This window comes from Molossus molossus, unplaced genomic scaffold, assembly GCF_014108415.1.
Source record: "Molossus molossus isolate mMolMol1 unplaced genomic scaffold, mMolMol1.p scaffold_m16_p_5, whole genome shotgun sequence".
NCBI lineage: Eukaryota > Metazoa > Chordata > Mammalia > Chiroptera > Molossidae > Molossus > Molossus molossus.
In genome coordinates this window covers 75,856,318-75,860,800 of record NW_023425388.1, presented here as the reverse complement: position 1 = coordinate 75,860,800, position 4,483 = coordinate 75,856,318, and the positions used below count along the sequence as shown (strand labels likewise).

Here is a 4,483-nt window from a genome sequence, read left to right as displayed (position 1 = left end):
TACCTCCAAAACTTCCAATACTCTTAACACCCAAATTTGTTGTTGGCTTAGCATGGCCCCTGGAATGAAAATGGCTTGTGTTCTAATTCCGGATATTGATTGACCATATGTTACTTTGGGAACAACAGCTGACTTGTTTCCTTAGCTGGATAATGAGAAAATTACTGACCTCCTCTCAAGAGAGGTTTGGCAGATAGAGAATTACAAAACGCTTTGCATTAGAAATGCTAAATATTCTTCTAATGGCTTTTCTTTTTCTTGGCACAGTGCTGTTCATTTGTGGACTGTTCTATGGGAAGACTGCAACCAGGAAGTACACAAGGCTTTGCTTCAGGCTCTGCAAACATCTTGTTCTATCAGAGAGGACCTGACTCAAAGAGAGTTCTAGAACTATCGAAATGCCCTGACAGAGCCTGACCCCATGCCCAATGATGAGATAGTAAGAGCTCCCATGCCATATTTTCCAGATGGATTCATTTTAATACCTGCAACTTAGCCAATGCGAATCCTTGCCTGCTCACTTGCAGACAGTCTCCTAATTGGGTCATCGTGGGGAAAGGTAGAAAACAGTGTAACTGAGATCGGACAGGCCTCTGGGCACAGTGAAGGGAATCACAGTGCTGCTGGTGGCGTGGCAGCCAACAACCAGGGCTGCTCCAGTACTGGCAAACACTTTAAAAATAAAACAAATGGGGGATCAACTAACATTTCATTTGTTACTGTCTGAGCAGCCCAAGGGGGAGCTCTGTTCCTCCAGCCACATTTTCATGGAAGCCTTTCAGTTGCATTTGTTTTCCGGGCAGTTCAGGTGGTGTAAGGTTCCACAGGCCAGCTGCAGCTTGCTACTTCCCTGCCATTTCCTCTTAGCTTAAGGTTTCCAAGTGTAGTGGGTGTTTATGTCAGTAAAATACTTAGTTGCAATAGAATCTAAGACCTGCAAGGGTCCCCAGGCAAGACTTAGCAAAAATCATTCTAAAGAGATAGTAGTTGCCTACCTTTGTAACACACACACACACGTGCACATTCACACGCACACGCACACAGAGCCAGAGAATTGTCATGTGCCTCCAAGTCTAGTGAAGGGTGTAGCTGTCTGTATTGGTCTCTCTTCCACCCTCAGCTTCATGCCCTAAGTTCTAGCCTCAGTTCTAAGTCTAAGTCATCATTTCTGTGGAGATGATTTGGAGAGCCCTGTTGAAAGTAAAAAATAAAATTTCTCCTCTGGTCCACACTGGTCTCAGATATTTCTGAGATTTGATGAAAATGTATGCATTGTACATGTCTGGTTAGGATGTGGGATTGATTATAGTTCATAACTATGGAAGTTGGATGATAGATACATGGGGTTCATTATGATATTTTCTGCTTGTGTATATTGTATAATAAAACATTTTAAAAATATAATAATAAGTAAAAACCTGTCTATTCAGCGAAGTTATAGTTGAGAATCAAGGAGGAGATACGTAAAAATGTTTTATGAATAGTAAAACACAAGAATGAGTATACATCAAAAATATATCTTCAGAATGCACACATTCAACTCACCTTTTGTACTAATTTAAAAATGTAGTGGCAGAGTTTCAAAGACCTATAGAATCAGGCATAATGGTGGTGTATCCCTGAGGAATCTATATTTTTTCCCATGCTGTATTAGTTAAGTACAAGGACTCTTCCAATCACTTCACCTAGAGCTCACTTCATCTATTGCTCTGTTTGGTTGCCAGCCTCTGGTCTCTCTCTGCAGTAATGGTGAGGTGTGTACCTTTCCATGAGGAAGAAAAATCCATGGTTTGTTGCCTCGAACAATAACAAAAATGTTGGAGAGCTGGTGGCACAGCTGTTGCCACTGGCATCTTTCACTCAACTACGTAAAAAAAAACAGTGTGTTTCTGTTGGTGATCACACCAGTTCTTCCCAGACAGCACCTCTGGTCACCAAACACAGGTTACCAGTGTCAAACTTGATGAAATCAGTAATTTTGCCAGTCTCCAAATCAATCTGAATGATGTCATTCACCTTGATGAGGGGCTCAGGGTAGTGGATGGCTGAACATCGTGGGTCACCAGATGAGGGGTTCCTTTGATGCCCACCAGGATTTTTCCCACTTTGCACAACCTGTACTTGGCCTCCTCAGGTATTATGTGATAAACAGCAAAGTGACCCTTGGTGTCATAGATCAGATGGAAATTCTCTTCGGTCTTGTCAATGCTAATATCCCCCATAAAATCAGCCAGGTAGGTTATATTGGTTTGGATCTTGTCATTAATGTTAATAAACCGCTGCATGCAGATCTTCTTGACTTTATCTCCTGGTAGGACATGCAAGTCCTTGATGATATACGTCTTTTGGGTAGATGATGAAATTGCTTGCAGGGGGATCAGGGACTTATTTCCTATAAAGCCCCGGAGCCTCTATTCTAACCCCTGCCCCACCTACAATCTGTTATTTGAACCCTGATTCCTAACTGTTGGTTCAACCTCAAGTTCATGCTATCTGCCTTGGCCATACTTGGTTACCAAACCTGAAGCAAGACATATCCATTACATGCTGGGCCTTCTTGCTTATGTATCAAAACCTTTGTCCGCAAAGTTGTCATCACATGATTCTGTGTGCTGTTCTGTCTTTGCCCAGCCACTGCCCAGGCACCCCCAGGTAATTCACTCCCTCCTCAGCTATCAGTGCTCTTCTGGGTGCTAGCACAAAATGCAGTTCAAATCCCTTCTTTCATGCATTTTCACTGTAGCTTTGGAGATTTTTTAGAACAATAAACAATATAACTTCAGATAGTGCTAAGTACCAAGGATAAAATAAACCGGGGGAAGAAGGGTTTTGAATTAGCCTTGTCAGGGAAGGTCTCTCTGAGAGGGAAATATTTAAGCAGACACCTAAGATGAGAAGGAGAAGTGGTACGAAGAATTGGTGGAAGAGGTGAACTAGTAAGTACACAGGCCCTGAGGCAGGAATGAACTTATGTTTAAGTAATAACAAGGAGGTCTTTGTGGCTACATTGTAATGGTCAAAGGTCAAAGCGACAAAAGATTAGGCTGGAGAGAGGGCCAGTGGCTAGATCCTGTAAAGTTTTGTAGGACATGATAAAGTGTCTGGATTATAAAGACTGGTTGTGGGTACTGATCATGTTTCTTATCAGTCTAATGAGGTGTTGCCATGTCAGCTAAGACCAGGTAACCCTACAGAAACTGTGGCTCATTCCGCAGTTTCCTATAGCCATCAAAGGAAGGGCATTCATACTATGTAAATCGTTTGTATTTCCTGTAATTAATGCCCATGCAAATTATAGAAAATCTGCTTCTTTGCATTCCCTGTCATTGTGGACTACCTTTCACTGAGCATAACTTTTTTTCTTTTTAATTTTTAAAATTTTTTTTATTAGTTAATTTTTGTTACAGATGTTTCTCCTTTTCCCCCCACTGATTCCCCCCTCTCCCTCCCTCCCTGCCCTTTCCCCAGTTTGTTGTCCATGCCCACTGTTCATGCATACATGCATATAAGTTCTGTGGTTTATCTCTCCCCCACCACCCCCTCTTTAGGGGATTGTCAGTCTGTACCCCACTTCCACTTCTCTGGAACTACCCCATTCCTCAGACTGTTATGAGCATAACTCTTAAAACTACCAGGGAACCACCCTCCCCCACATCTTGCAATCCTGTCGTTACCAGTTTTCGCCACTAGATGGTGGCTGTATATCAGTACTGTGAAGGAAGGAGTACTCTATTTGACAAAGGAATCAAGGAATGAATTAATGTGTTAAAGACACTAACAAAATATATGTGCATTTAAAAATTCCTTTGGTTGAAAGATTAGCAGAAGAAAAAGAGATAGGAAATACATCACATCCTGCAGAAAAAAAAAAAAAAAAATATATATATATATATATATATATATATGTGTGTGTGTGTGTGTGTGTGTGTGTGTCAGACACCCCAAGGTCATGCTATGACTATGGAATAGATTTCTCCTACTCATCATTCAATTTTTTATTTGCTCTCATATATTTTCTCAACCATGAAGTATTTATGCTAATGATGTTCCAATTAATATCTTCAGTTGGTATTGTCCAGACCTGTGATTCCAACTGCTCTTAGATAGCAGATAGGTAGCATTGGGTACTTCAAACTCAATAAATTTTAAACCAAACTGTTAATCTTTGTCCTTTGCTACTTCTTTTTCCCATCTCAGTTAATGGTGTTTCAACTTAGTCATTTTTCTTGGAGAAAAACCTTTGAGTTATTTATTTCCACCTACTGCTCACTCTCCACATTCATGTTGCCTTGAATGATTTTACCTTTGAAAGAGCTTGCATAGGAATGTATTACTTTATTTTCTCACCTTCATAACATTTCCATTCATGTAATAAATTCTTAACCAAAGTCTGTTTTCCATTATGCAGTCCATTGTCAACACAATCTTTAGAAAAATATTACCAAAACTCAGATTTCAATGCATTGCTTTAAATTCTCTGCTC

The 4,483-nt window shown here is 40.5% G+C and overlaps 1 pseudogene; it reads right to left on the bottom strand.

The window, feature by feature from the left end:
• Window positions 1–1,697: 1,697 nt before the first annotated feature.
• Window positions 1,698–4,283, bottom strand: LOC118616973 (annotated as a pseudogene).
• Between the last annotated feature and the right edge of the window lie 200 nt (window positions 4,284–4,483).